We start from the raw sequence: 15,813 nt of genomic DNA, 5'->3' as shown, positions 1-15,813 counted from the left end.
CCAGGTACTCTTGGATAGCTGTCAGCCTAGCCTCCTGGGCATCCTGGAGCGAACCCGGGTCTAAGTTATACAATTCGGTGTAATAATTGCGGAACCCAGAGGCTTTTTTAGAGGACTGAATCACAGTCTCTCCAGAGGAGGAATGAAGCTTCTATATGTACATTTGGACTTGTTTCTGCCGTGGGGCTCTGGCAAGCATGCAACCATATTTATTGCCCTGCTCATAATATTTATGAGATAAGTATTGTAGCTGTTTACGGGTTTGGCGATCGAGCAGTTTCAAAAACAGCTCTCTCAGCTCAGTCAGTCTCTTCAATGCCTCGGGTCCCCCGCTATTCTTATGCTGAAGTTCAGCCTGTTGAAGGGCAGCAAGCACCCTGTTAAAGCCTGTTTAGCGTTCTTTCTTGAGCTTTGAGCCAAAGGAAATCAGTTCACCTCAGACCACCACCTTATGACCCTCCCAGACAATCCCTTCACTAAGGCCCTCAACAGTGTTCTCTAAAAAGTAATGAGTTAGGACGTCCGTGACCCCCGAGACTACTGCAGTATCGTCCAACAGGTTTTCATTTAGCTGCCTTGACCAGGACCTATGAGCGCCTGACAGTAAGGCCAAAGTATCCGTAACTGGAACATGGTCAGAGATAGTAATGTTTCCAATGGACACCGACTGCAGTAGCTCAAGGGCAGGACGGTTCACATAAATGAGGTCAATACGGATGTACACGTCGTGGACTTTAGAGTAGTAGCTGAAGTCCCTGTCTGAGGGGTGGAGCACCCTCCAGCTATCAATCAAGAGGGAAGTCTGAAGGGCTTTACGGAAATGCTCGAGGAAGGCATAAGAATGGGAAGGTCGACTATGGGAAGTGTCAAGTAAAGGGTCAGGGCTAACATCAAAGTCTTCCCCAAGGACCAAGTAGCCATCCTTAAAATCCGCCAGTCGCTCCAGGACAGCGTCAATAAAAGTAAGCTGATCAGTATTGGGAGCGTACGTTTTCCCAGCAATGGAACCCTTCAGAAAAACATAGGGGCCCTGAGGATCTACCATGCTCCCAGTGGGTTGGAAAGGGCAAGATTTATGGACCGCAATGGCCGTGCCCCTTGACTTGGGTATTGGAGAAGTACTCAGAAACCACTGGTTATACAAATGAGTGGGCAGTTTGGGTACTGATTGGGGAGTGAAATGAGTCTCCTGCAGTAGGACCACCTGTGCCCCTGACTTTTTCAGTTCCCACTACAGCTTGCTGCTCTTGCATGGAGAACAGAGACCCCTAACATGGGTGCTACAGTAAGGGGGGGAGCATCAGTATGGGAGCCCGGAGTCAGTACAGCAAGTACAGGGGACCTAGCACAATAACTGAAGCAACCTCAACAGGAAAGGAGGTCAGATCAAGGCCTCGCTTGCCATTCGGAGCCAGAAGTACTCCCTGGAGCAGACTCTGCAGTACCCAGATAGGATGGATTAGAGTACTAGGTCATCATAACAGATGGTAGGAACTGCCAAAGAATGGAACTCATTAGTCCCGGGGGGTGGACGAGCCCAAGGAGGAACCCAACTGGGGGCGTCGCCAACCCCTTTTGCGACTCGTGCGCTTAGCCGGCAGCCAAGGTTGAAGGAACCTAACAGTGGGGAGATCTGACAGTCCCCTCTAATCCGGAAAGTCAACTGGATCCAGCTCAAGAGCAGACAGAAAGTGCTGTAGATCATCTTTAGTACATAGCTTGACCGGTCTGCCATTTCTGGTCACCTGCAGGTAGAAGGGAAACCCCCAACGATAGGGCAGACCTGCTTTCTGGATATCAGCCAGTAGGGAACATGAGGGTACGCCTGGAGATATCTTGATAGAAGAATAGGTGGGCCCCATCAAAGTCAAAGTATGGTTTTTCACGCATTTTCTGCATGATGCGGTCTTTAAGGGTGTATTTGTGTAGCTTACAGATGATATCCCTGGGATTGTCCACATCTTGAGAAGGGGGCCTTAGTGCCCTGTGGGAACAATCAATCTCAATGGGAGCCATGGCAGACAGATCCAGTATTTCCCTAAAAATGCCCACTAAGGTAGGGACAATATCTCTGGGAGCTGTAGCCTCTAGCAGGCCACGGATACGCATGTTTGCCCGCCGGCTGCGGTTCTCAACATCATCCAGCTGACAGAGCAAAGTCTCAATCTGTTGGTCCTGTGCGGTGCATTTAGTCTGGAGCATAGAAATGGTAAGGAGTGCATCATCAAATCTTTGTTCAAGAGATTCCAGTCTATTGCCCAGATGTGTGGTATTTGCCTGAAGCTGTGCTATGTCCTCTCTAAAGGCTTTTACTACCCTTGAGAGACCAGATATGGCGCTTAATGTCCCTATCAGCCAGGAGGTCCGCCATTTCATAGCCCCTATCAGGGGAGGCTGTAGAGCCAGGGGAGGCAAGAGAGGCAGAGTCACTCATCGACCATAGAGAGGGGATCAGGGATGCTGCAATTGCTGGAGCAGGGCCGCGCTGTGCTGGGAGGCCTTTGCGGCCCTCTGGGCCTTGGTCACCGTTGCCATCTTGGAAGCTTCCAGGTCCTGGGAGAGAAGGACTCCAGCTGTCCCTGCCGTGAGCAGTCACTCCTTGGTGGCTGGGAGGATGTCCGCCAGCGCTGGGACATAATCAGGGCTGCCGAGTAGTGAGGATTCCCACAGGAGCTGTGAGAAAGGCATCAGTGGACTCGGAGCTGAGGCAAAGCACGTCCTTACTCCTCCATAGCCAGGGCACGCCCCCCCCACCAATACCTGGTTTAACGACTATGCTTGATTGGGCAGCAAACTTGCCTGATCTAAACCCCATAGACAATCTGTGGAGTACTGTCAAGAGGAAGATGAGAGACACCAGACTGAACAATGCAGACGAGCTGAAGGCTGCTATCAAAGCAACCTAAGTTTCCAGGCTGATCGCCTCCATGCCACGCCGCATTGATGCAGTAATTCATGCAAAAGAAGCCCCGACCAAGTATTGAGTGCATACTATACTGTACATGGACATAGTTTTCAGTAAGCCAACGTTTCTGTATTAAAAATCCTTTTTTTTTTTTTATTGGTCTTATATAATATTCAAAATTTCTGAGATACTGAATTTTGGGTTTTCAGTAGCTGTAAGCCATACTCATCAAAATTAAAAAAAGAAATGCTTAAAGTGGAGTTCCACACAAAAATGGAACTTCCGCTTTAAGGGAAGGTGACCCCCTGACATGTCACATTTGGCATGTCATTTTTTTTGGGGGGGGGAGCGGAAACTCTCTTTTCAGAGGGTTCCAGCTCCCACTTCCTCCCGGGGCTCTGCGGCGCCAGAAGGAAGATCACCTCTTCCCCCTCCCTCTCTGCAATCATCTGGGACACGTCCCAGGTGATTGCCCGGCCAGTCACAGCGCGCCGTGCGGCTCGCGTATGAGCAGTGCGTGCCCGGCAGAGAAGCCACAGCCAGGCGCCCACAGTGACAATGCTGGTGCCGCAGAGAGGAGGGGGAGACAAGCGGGGCTTCGTTCCTCTACATCGCTGGACCCTGGGACAGGTAAGTGTCCGATTATTAAAAGTCAGCAGCTACAGTATTTGTAGCTGCTGACTTTTAATTTTTTTTTTTAAGCGGAACTCCACTTTAAAATATATCACTCTGTGTGTAGCACATCTGTATAAAATGTATGAGTTTCACTTTTTGAATTGAATTACTGAAATAAATTAACATTTTGAAAATATTTTAATTTTTGAGATGCATCTGTATGGAAATATTATGTACAAGCAAGTAGGTGGTTGAAACCTGCGATTTTGCTCCACAGTCACAGGTTTTCATTGTGCAGTTTTACAACCTTGGGCACCATGTGGGCCAGCTGCCAACAGCCCAACAACTGCTGATATTATCGGTTAATAAGGAGGATGTCTGGCATTTGCACAACATCGTTTGACCACCCCCCCTGTCAGCACGTTAGCTGTGTAGCAGAGAGAAAATGAGGGAGAACAAATGTTAGGTTACTAGTCAGTACCAGTATGCACAAGTGTATTTGCTTTGTAAGGATAAATATCGTCAAACGTTAGGTGTCCTACGTGTGTGGATGTTGCTGCAATATGTAAAACTATTGGGAAGGAAAATGGGGTGAGTAAAGCTCCAAAGGCTGTTCTATGAGATCTTCAGCTGCCAAAAAATCCTGGGTGCCTGCCTGGGTCCGCAAACCCCATATGCAGGTAGAAAAGAAAGAGATGGCGGCACTTCCAGAGAATTAAAACAGCTCCTTTTATTATGCAAAAATAGAAATGAGAGACGTGCCACACACACTCAGCCCACGGAGGGTCAGCCGACACGTTTCACACTTCTGTGCTTAATCCTGGCAAGTTTGGGGTGGAGGAACTTGACTGGCCTGCACAGACAGAGTCCTGACTATAACCCGATAGAACACCTTTGGAATGAATTCGAGCGGAGATTGAGAGCCAGGCCTTCTCGTCAAACATCAGTGCCTGACCTCACAAATGTGCATATGAAAGAACATTCCCATAGACATACTCCTAAACCTTGTGGAGAGCCTTCCCAGGAGAGTTGAAGGTGTTATAGCTGCAAAAGGTGGGCCAACTCAATATTGAAGCCTACGGATTAAGACTGGGATGCCATTAAGGTTTATGTGCGTGTAAAGGCAGGGGTTCCAATACATTTGACAATATAGTGTATTTTATGATATTCAACAAGTGTACATGGGTAGATAGCACATAAAATACAAATACATAAAATGCAACAAAGTGCAATGCAATCAGCAATGGAATAGGGTTGCCACCTGTCCAGGATTCACCCAGACAGTTCGGGTTTTGAATCATGTGTCCGGGCTTCAGTCCCCCTGAAATCTGGACACATTATTCAGACATGAATGTAGCTCGGAACAGGGCCTAACAGGAGATGAGGGAGCATTGCATTACTACTGTTTTTGGAGTACCCAAAGGTGTCCAAGGTCTGTTTATCCCATATGTGTATATACTACAAAAAAAAATTGCTGTGCGCCGCAAAAGTGTTCGGGTTTGGCTTGAAGAAAAAGTGGCAACCCTACAATGGAACCTTTCACTGGTATCCATAATAAAGGGGGTGGATTCACACTTATTTCACTCCAGGGTGTTGGGTAATAGTTCTTGAGAATTCATCGGACTTTGAGCATGGGATACGGGTAAAGGCCTCATGCACACTGGGCATAAAGAATGCCGCTTATATAGGCTTTTGGCATTTTTTCTTTCAGCCTGTAGAAGCAACTCTGTTAGCTTACACAGACGTTTAGACACTTCAAGCATTTTTGAAGTGTACATTTTTTTTTTGTGTGTTTTGTGGAAAACCGCAAATGCGCCTAAACTCATGTACAAAATGCTTCATAGGAGCTACTTTTTTTTTCTGCCAGCAGTTCTGGCAATTTTTCTGCTGCCTAGTGTGCATGGACCCTAAGTTATATGAGGTGACACTAGGTTATGAATATTGTTCTTCTATGTTAATGGAAATGCTCTGTCTGACTTACTAGCTATACACATAATATAATGTACACATAATATAATCATCTTGTACCACAGCTGTTTCTAGCTAGGCATTGTTTGTTTCAGAAATGTACCATGCTAAATAGGTAGCTCAATCTATTAATTATTCGTTTTCATTGAAAAGGAACAATCATTCCTGGCTGGAAATCAAATCCATTTTGAACAAATTGGTCTATTTTCTTTCTATTTTTCAATCAGATTTTATTTATAAAAAGTACAAAACCATAGAAAAAAAAAGAGCGTGTTGCCTCACAGGGCACCATAGTACCAGATTTATATAACTGCTCTAGCAGGTACATTCCAGAACCAGCATCGAATACACATAACACACATAGTACAGGTAGACTGCACCAAAGGTGTACCAGAACCTTTCTTAAAGAAACAGCTGCCATTCCAGGGATAGTGATGTGGACATGACCATGCATAAAGTAGAATTAAACTCCACTTTTGAACTTTTACCTACAGGTAAACCTATAATAAGGCTTACCTCTGGGTACAGTAAATATCTCCCAAACTTGCACTGTTTAGGAGATATTCACAGAACATGCAGCTGCTGACATCACTGGCATACCGTGCTGGACCTTCAGAGCTCCGTGTCGGAGTGTGCATGAGTGGGAGTGACAGGATCGCAGCTTCGGCCACTCATTCTTTTTAAAATCGCGGTTTCCCTGCTGTAAAGCGCTGTGTGCTGAGATGCCTGGAGGTGCCATTCAGAATGGATGGCAGCCCCACGCAACTCCTAAGAGCAAAGCGAGTTGACTGCGGGTGCGGGAACAGATGTGATTCTTGCAGCAAAATGCATAGGTGTGAACCTAAAACAGGAAGCTGACTTGTTTGCCCTGAAGGAGATAACTATTGAATATAATGGTCCTTTCACACGAGCGGTCCGCCAGGCAGACTCCACTTTGCTCAGCGGGGGATTGATCCACTGATCCTCACTGAGCAGGCAGATGACAGGTCTGTCTCTGCTCACTGTGCTGAGATGGACCTGTCAGAGCCCCGCCTCTCCTTTATGGGGAGATCGGGTGAAAACAGACCACCTATCCGTTTGCACCCGATCCGCCAGACGGATGGAAAATAGGGTCACCGTCCGTCTGGATTTCACGGAAAGGATCGGATCGGATAGCAGCGGGTGTCAGCTGACATCCACTGTTACATGGGAGTAAATGGAGGCTCCGATCAGATCCACCTGAAAAACTGACAGGTGGACCTGATCGGAAAGCCCATGTGAAAGGGGCCTAAGAGGCAGGTTTTTAGGTTCATTCTCACCATGTGATTACTTCAAAATAAACCTGCCATGATATATGGGTGTTACCAGATCTAAAAATTGGGTGAAATGGCAATGTGATCCTTTCCTGAAAATCATGTTGCACTATAACTAAACTCAAAGCACCTTTTAATTCAAGCCAAAAAAGCAGTCTTTGTAAATTTTTGTTATATGTCTCTGTGAGCCCCTGTTCCTATCAGGGCGATTTGACATGTGGAATTGCATGCCAAATCGCAGGCTATTGCCGGCAATGCACTGTCCGAAACGCTGCGATGCCGACTTTGTGGCACCGCACCGATTCCCAAAAGTAGTTCCTGCACTACTTTGGCGACTTCGGGGGCGATTTGAATAGACATCTGTGCATGAACCCGTACAGATGTCTTTCAAATCGCCCCTGAACTCGCACTAAAATGTGGGCTTGAAATTGTGCGAGTTCAGTTGAACACGCACGATTTCAAACCCGCCTATAGTGTGAACGAGGGCTCAATATCAAATCCCTCAACCCCCTTATGTAATGGATATAAATAGAGGAAGTCCAGCCTCGGTTCCCTCCCTAGATACAGTGGAGTGATAAAGGCATAGCCTTCCAGGGGCAGGAAGTGTGTTCTTTGCAAGAGAAGGGGTTAAAGTATACAAGAAATATACTAATGCAGCCACCACATCTAAGGACTGGTAAGCTACATGTTACACAAGTTTTGATTTTACATACGCTTCAATGTCTGCATTCCAATTCACCCTATCCACAAAGAATTACACAATTTACGAATCCTGATTAACTGGATTTGGTTGCACAATTCTCTCAGATGAAACAAACCCACCTGCACATATTGTTATGATTTGCCTAGTTTGCATATCACAGGGAAGCTCAGACCTCTCTACTACTTATTTTAGGAGTTTGTTTCCTGGCCATAATGATAATCCTCCAATTTTACTACTTAGCGAGTCACTTACCAGAAATAGAGTGCCTGGAAAACAATTTACACCCTTGGAAGTTTTCCTTTTATAAAACATTAAATAACAGAGGATATAATGGTGATTTCATTGTTATGCTGATCAACAGCAATTGGCTCTTTTATTTCACAGTGAAAACAGATCTCTGCAAAGTGATTTCAATTAATTGCAATGAAAAACCACAAAACAAGTGATTGCATATGTATACACTCCCTTTTAATATAATACACCTGAATCATCACTGGAGCACCCAATTCTTTTTCCGAGTCACATAATTAGGGAAATGGAGATCAAGGAGTTCATATAAATACATGTGTATATGGAAAATCCAACGTCTGAATAGTGAAGTTATCATGACATAACCTACACCATGAAGACCAGTGACGTTGAACAACTCCATAAGGCTGGGTTCACACTTAATTCAGATGTGGCTCACACAGCAGGGGTCCGGTGCGTCCCTGTTCTCCGTTTCAGGGACGAATCAGGCCTGAAGTTTTGCCTGAATACAAACCTGAAACAGAACCAAAGATGCACAGGACCCCTGTTCAATCTGCTCCGCAGCAGCCCTGGAGATGTGTGAACTGGCTCCATTGCGAGCCGGTCACACTTTCCTGTCATGCAAATTGAATGTGGAGAAACCTGCATCCAGTTCGCATAAGTGTAAACCAAGACTAAAGAGTAATACAAGAGTCTAGAAAGATACAAGAATATTTCCAAATCACTAAATATCCCCTGGGGTACAGGTAAACCAATCATTAGTTAGTGGAAAGCGTATGGAGCAGCTGTATATCTGCATAAAATAGGTTATTCACCAAAAGGGGGTGACCATGCAAGAAGGACACTAGTGACCACTCAGTGGCTGCAATTACAGAAACTAGGAATAAAACAGCTGTTGCCTGGGTGCTTCACCAGTCACAACTTTATGGGAGAGGGGCAAAGAGAAAGCATGACGTTACCAGAAAGTATAGGGGAGACTGCAAAGTCAGCTGAAAGATCATCATAAACAGGGACATGTTCATATACAAATCAAAACCCACTCAGTGTTGCCATCTCCCAAAGTGAAATTTACTGACAGGACTCCAAAAATGTACTGACAGCACCAATTTTTTTAGTTTCAATGGTATTTGTTAAGTTTTTCACACATAGAAAATTTACAGAATTTACAGGTAAGTAGCTGTAACAATTCCTGGTAAACATTAAGGCATAAAACGATGAGTTATGAACTAGATTACATTGGTAAAGCATGTTTATACATAAACAAAGATGTGGCAGTGTTCTAATCTTGCGGTAGGGGCATTGGCCCCCTCCACAGCCACACACCCCTACTGGGATCAATTGGTGTTGTGAGGTGGGGGGCAATACGGCCACCCTAACACAAATACCCGTGTGGAGCACAGGGGAACATTAAAAGTAAGGTAAGATGTTAATGGTTGCCACATGCTGTACAATTAATACTTAAAACATTCTTATCATATTTTGACAGGATTTACAAATCAAGTAGGTCTCTCAGGAGAGAAAGCTGAAGAAATATGGTGAGCCAATCGATTAAAAGGGCAGTGATCAAAATCAAGCATTGTGCTGGATTTATATTTGGGTTATGATCAAAGCCATTCCAGCCATAGGGTCCACAATTTGTCTGTGGAAGCTAGTCTACCTCCCGATAATGCAAACATGCGTTTATAGGATCCATGGGTGTTGACTAGGGAGATTACCTCAGCTAATAAGATTGGGTCATCAGTTTTCCAGTGTCTGGTGATGGTGAGCCTAGCAGCTAGTAGTATGTGAGTAGTTAAACATTGAAGTTGGGGGGTGATATGTTCAATTGCTATGTTAAGTAGGGCAAATTCTGGTAATGGGGCAATTGGGATTTTAGTAACTCTGCAAGTAAGTGCGAAAACTTCTCCCCAAAATTTCAAAAGTTTGGGGCATCCACACAGAATGTGTAGGAGGTTGCCTATCTCTCCACAATTTCTCCAGCAAGTGGGATCTGCAGATTGAGCAAAGGTGTGTACTTGGGTTGGGGTAATATACCATCTAAAGGTTGATTTTGTGGGACAATTCCCAAAGGCTGGCGGCGCGGGTGGCCTTGCAGTTAGATGCTAATGCTTTGGACCATTGATAGGAGCTAAATGCCCTGCCTATATCTCTTTCCCATTTTATTAGTGGGGGGAGTTTAGTGAAGTTAGTTTTGGCATCTAGGAGGTGAGTTTAGTGAAGTTAGTTTTGGCATCTAGGAGGTTGTAGAATATTGCTATACCCTTTACGTTATTGGTAGTACTTGAAAGGTACGTCCAAATTTTGGCATGAACAAAGATGTGTAATCTGGGATTGCGAATTAAGCAGTATGATGCTTGAATGTATTTAAAGTAGTCTTTAGTAGGGAGGGAGAACTCCTTTTTGAGTTTGGCAAATGATTTGAGTATGTTACCTGAGTATAGATTTGAAAGGTGGGTTATGCCTTGTTTATGTCAGTTCTGGTTAAAGAAGTTTGGTATTAGTTGGATTAAGACAGATATGGGAACTGGTAGTTGGCGAGGTGTGTTTCCTTTATACGCTTTGGATACAAAGTAGTTGAATGCTGTCACAGAAGCCATTATAGTAGGGGATAAGAATGAGTTGCTGGGTTTTATATGTGGATTACTCAGGAGCCAGACATGTAAGCCCTGACCTGGGATCTCTCCAAGGACAAACGTTGCTTTTAAACCAAAGTTTGATTTGTGATATGATGGAGGCATAATAGTAGTCTCTAATATTGTTTGCCCTGCGCCCCCCGCTGACCTATGTTTTGTTAGATTGGATCTGGAGCTCCTGGCTTTAGACTTTTGCCATAAAAATGTACTTAGTATCTTGTGCATAGATGTAAAGAAGGAGGAGGGTACAGGTATGGGTAGGGATCTAAATGTGTATAAGATTTGCGGTAGCTTAATCATCTTGAATGCTGCTAGCCTACCTAACCATGTAAGATGGGGTTTAGTTAGATTTCCAAGTTCTTTGGGGAGGTCGTTTAAAAGTGGTGCATAGTTAGCTTGAAATAGGGAGGACACTTGTTTGGTCAAGTTAATACCCAAGTAGGAAATTGATTTGTCAGCCCATACATATGGATATATCCCACTTAAAGAAGATTGTTGATCGGGGGGAATTCCCACAGGGAGAATGAACGATTTAGATGCATTGACTTTGCAATAAGATATTTGGCTAAAAGTTTCTAGGGTGTACCTCACCGAAGCCAGGGAAGAGATGGGGATAGATAGGATGAGGATCACATCATCTGAAAATAGATTTATTTTGTGTTCTTGCGAATCAACTTGTAGGCCTGTAATCTCTTGCATAGATCTAATTTTTTCCCACTAATGGCTCCATCATGAAGTTGAATATCAGGGGTGAGAGGGGGCATCCTTGTCTTGTTCCATTTGTGATGTTGAAAGGTGTGGAAAGCATAGAGAAGCAGTACACTTGGGCTGATGGGCAAGAATATAAAGCTAGTATAGCTGAAAGAAGATGGCCCTGGAATCTGAATTTCCGCAAAATTTGGGCTAGGTAGCCCCAGTGGACTCTGTTGAACGCCTTCTCTGCATCTAAGACAGAAGCAGAGAAGGCACTCCGTGGGATTCGGCATGATGTTTCTCATCCATCGGGTAGCGTCGGAAGTTTGCCGACCTTTTATAAATCCTGGCTGATTTGGGTGAATGAGTGGCATAGACTTTGGCATACAATTTAGTGTTGTGGTTAAGAAGGGAAATTAGGAAGAAGTTTTGGTGAGTAGTGGGCTCTTTACCTGGCTTCAGCAGGGTAATAACTAAAGCTTCAACATTTCTTGTGGGAATGATGCAGAGGAGGCAGCAGCATTGAACATTGGTGCAATGTGGTCAGCCAGTAGGTTTTTGAGATGTTTATAGTATTCTCCTTCAAAACGATCTGGTCCGGGAGCTTTATTGTTTGGTAAGGAGTCAATGGCTTTCTTTATTTCTAAGGTCATGAATGGGGCATTGAGAGTAGCCACTTGATCATTGGTTAGCTGGGGAAGGTGGACGGGGTCCAAGAATGCCTGAATAGAGTTATCATCTGGTTGAGGAAGGAGTTTGTTATCTCTCAAGTTATATAGGGTGTCATAGAATGCACTAAATGTGTTGGCAATAGCTTGAGGCTCGGTCAATTTCTGTTTAGAAACAGGATGAAAGAGGAAAGAGATGTGAGTTTTGGTCTGGTTCCCTTTGATTTGTTGAGCTACGAGTTTCCCTGGTTTATTACCACAGGAGTAGAGTTGCATTTTAAAGTGTTTTTTGGTTTTATCAAAATTCCATTCATAATTTAATAATCTTGAATTTGAGTTCCGCTGTGGGACACTGTTTATTGAAGAAATCCACTGTCTGAATATCAGTTAGAATTTTGTCAATGCACTGCCTCCTTTGCCTCTTATCCCGTGCCCCCATTTGTATGAATAAACCTCGCACAAAGGCTTTGTGTGCAGCCCAAATCATGTGAGGATCATGAACCGATCCTTTGTTGTGAACAATAAAGCCTTCCACATTGGTGCATAGCGATTCTAAAAGGGGTTGGAACTGCAGGATACGAGTGTTGATCCTCCAGAGAGGGGCTGGAGATGTTTTAGGGTTGTCCTCTATGGTGATACATATGGGGGAGAGATCTGACCAGTAAGTAGGGAGAATTGTCCAGGAGGAAACTTTTTGTAAAGTCCATTGGTCCAGCAAGAAAAGGTTGATGCGAGAATAGGTGTTGTGGCATGCTGAGAAAAACGTATAGTCACGTTCTTCTACATGTTGGCATCTCCATACATCGTACAAGCGAAGGGTGGAAATCAATGGGTTATGAGCAGGTTTGCCTCTTTTTTAGAAGTTGAGTCAAAGTGAGGATCAGGGGTAACGTTGAAGTCACCGCAGCATATAATTGCACCTTGTTGGATTGCAAGGACCTTCTTGTGAAGTTTGCAAAGGAAGCATAATTGGTGGACGTTGGGAGCATAGACTAATACTATGGTTTACAAGGAGTTGTTAATGGATCCTACCACAATGAGTTATCGTCTTTTACACATGTATGCAGTTGAAAGGATATAGAGTTCTTGAAGGCTATTAGTGTGCCTTTTTTTTGTTTACAGCACTAGCTGTAAATACATTTGTAAAATTCTTGTTCGTGCAAGTGGGAGGGTTGGATGTGCAGAAATGAGTTTCCTGGGCACAAATAATACCACATTTGGATTGTAATGCTAGCTTCCAGAGTGATGTTCTTTTAGCAGGATGATTGAGGCTATTGGCATTTATGGACAATATTTTGATGGTCATGGTAAGGTGCAGCCAGTAGTTTGAAGAGGGGCTTGTGGCTTGTTTAGTGCTCTTCACTCTCGATTAAGATTAGTATCCTAAGTTAGTGGGGCTCAGAATCTAAGATGTACTCCTGTACGAGTAGTGTACCTCAGGCGGGGAGTCTTTAGGTAGGAGCATGTAGCAACCAGGTGCAACCCACACTTGAAAAACTAGACAAAGAAAAAGAAAACAAAACTTGTTCTAGGTCGATGCCTAGAAATCACTTCCTTGGGATAGGCACAACCAGTGCCAAGGAATGCGAGGTAGGGGTTAAAGAGTTCTTACAACCGAGCGAGGGTAAACGACACATCAGGCCGCTTGGCTGTAGACTTTCCTGTGCCTGCTAATTGGCTGGGTGATTCCTGTTGGATCTTTGTTGTAGAGGTTGTGCTTGCTGGTTACCCATGTTGCTCTGGTCCATAGGGACTACATCAGAAGCATCCAGAACAATGCCCCATTCCTGTAGGAGCCTTATCCCATTTTGTACCGAGATTACCGTATATTTGGTTCAATTGTAGGTGATGGATATGGCGGGTGCTATCCATTGGTACTGGATATGATTGTTGCGGAGCAGTTTGGTGATGGCTTAGGGTATGCTGCCTGTGACGGCTTAGGGTATGCTGAGATAGGTCTGCGAAAATTTTCAGCTGGCCATAGGGGTCAGGTGGGGTTCCCAATGCTCTTGTTTTCTGTATAAATTGTTCCTTCACATGGTAGAATTGAATCCGAAGGATTATGTTTCTGGGTACCGTGTCTGAGAGAAATGCAGGTTTTGGCAGCCTGTGAAGGCGGTCAATGACCAGCTCGATGTTTTTCGTGTCAGGAAGTATGGCTTTAATTAGGCCTCGTGCATATGAAGATAGGTCAGTGGGTTGCACCAATTCCAGAATCCCGTGAATCTTGATATTATTCCGACAAGACCTGTCTTTGATGTCTGCTATTTTGTCCTTTATCCATTTAGTATCATGAGCCTGGTCCTCCTGAGTATTGAGTATGTCATTCACAGTGTTAGTAAAGTCACCTATGTTAGCTTCAATATGTGTAACCCTGTCCTCCAGTACATGAATGCTGTCAACTGAATCTCTGCATGAGAGAGAGCATGTCTGATTGCAGTGAGCCCCTTAGGGACACTAGCATGTCTTTAAATGTGATGTCCAGCGCCACTTGTCCTACAGTAGGAAATGCAGCTATATAGTCTGGCTGGGGGCTCTGAATTGGTATCATAGAAGACATTGAAGAAATGTGGCTCACCTCAGAATTTATTGTTGCTGCATCCAGGCGCATTTTTGCCTTTGCTGGGCTGCTGGAAACCGGGGTGCCTGGAGGAAACAGTGTGGGCTCCTTTCTGGAGCTTATGGATGTGGTCGGATCTTCCTGGTAAAGAACAGGCTGATCGAGGTGCGGGGAGAGATGTTGCAGGCATTGTGTGCAGGGAGCCGGGCGCTGCGCCTCACGGTTGTCTTGTACATATAGGCCATCAGCTTGCGGGGCAGTCTGTGGTCCTTCCTTTTGAGCGACATGTCTCCCGGGAGTAGCGGGAGTGGATGCTGGGCTCGGGGGAGCAGGTAGTGACAGCGGGAAGCGAACAGATGAACAGATGCTGTGTATCTCGGGTCGGTGTGCGGAACTCCTTCCTTAAGCAGCCATCATGCTTGCGCACCGGTCACGCCTCCAGCACCAATTTTTTTAATTGACACAGCATGTGAAATTTACTGACAGAGCAAAATAATTTACTGGCACTTCAAAAAAGTACATAAACAGTGCAAATATCAGCAATAAACATGTAGCTAGTGCTACTAGCAATGTGGTTAAGGCATAACAAAATGCATAAAACATATTTCTTAATTTACGTAAAGGTCAGATTAATATAACCCAAAACAGAGTTCCCCCTTACATCAGAGTCTACAGGTTTCCCCTTCATAGTGTAAGGGGGAACTGAGCGAACCCTGAAGTAAAAGGGAACACTGTGGACTCCGATGCAGAGGAGAAATCTGTGGAGTCTGATGTAAGGGAAAATGCTGTGGCTCTGGTCTAAAAGGACATTCTGATGTAAGGGGGTCTCTGGTCACCAGAACCCCCTCCCTTACACATGTGTCCACATAGCTCCCCTTTACATCACAGTCCACAGAGTTAACCCTTATATCAGACTCCACAGAGTTCCCCTTTGCATCACAGTCACCAAAGTTTTCTCTTACATCAGAGTTCACAGAGTTCCCTTTTACATCAGAGTGTGCAGGGTTCCCCCTTACACTGTGGGACCCTGATGTAAAGGGGAAAACTGTTGACCCTGATGTAAGGGAGAACGCTGCAGACCATGATGTAAATGGAAACTCTGATGTAAGGGGGTCTCTGATCACAAGAGTCCAAAGAGTTCCCCCTTACATCGGAGTCTGCAGGACTCCCCCTTACAGTGCAAGGGGGAACTCTGCAGATCATGGTGTAAAGGGGAACACTGCGGTACTGTGAGAGACCAGATATGATGATAGACCCACCTAATTGAACCCACCAGGAAGCTGTCATCTGTACTGGGCAGACGGGACATTGCCCACCCCACTCCACAGCAGCAAATATAGTAGGGGCATGTATACATGCAGGGCAGAGAATGCTTTAGTCACTTATGATTGGCGTGCGCACAGGGTGTGCTGGATGTGTCTGGGCACACCTGAATCACCCCCATTCACATTAGCATTATTGCTCTGTGTTTCGGTGGGGAGATGGGGACGATCTCCCACTGAGCAACTCTGCTTATAAGAAAAGCAT

The sequence above is a fragment of the Aquarana catesbeiana genome, linkage group LG05, assembly GCF_042186555.1.
Source record: "Aquarana catesbeiana isolate 2022-GZ linkage group LG05, ASM4218655v1, whole genome shotgun sequence".
In the NCBI taxonomy this organism is placed as follows: domain Eukaryota; kingdom Metazoa; phylum Chordata; class Amphibia; order Anura; family Ranidae; genus Aquarana; species Aquarana catesbeiana.
The sequence above is the reverse complement of the archived record's forward strand: the minus strand, read 5'-3'. Positions refer to the sequence as shown.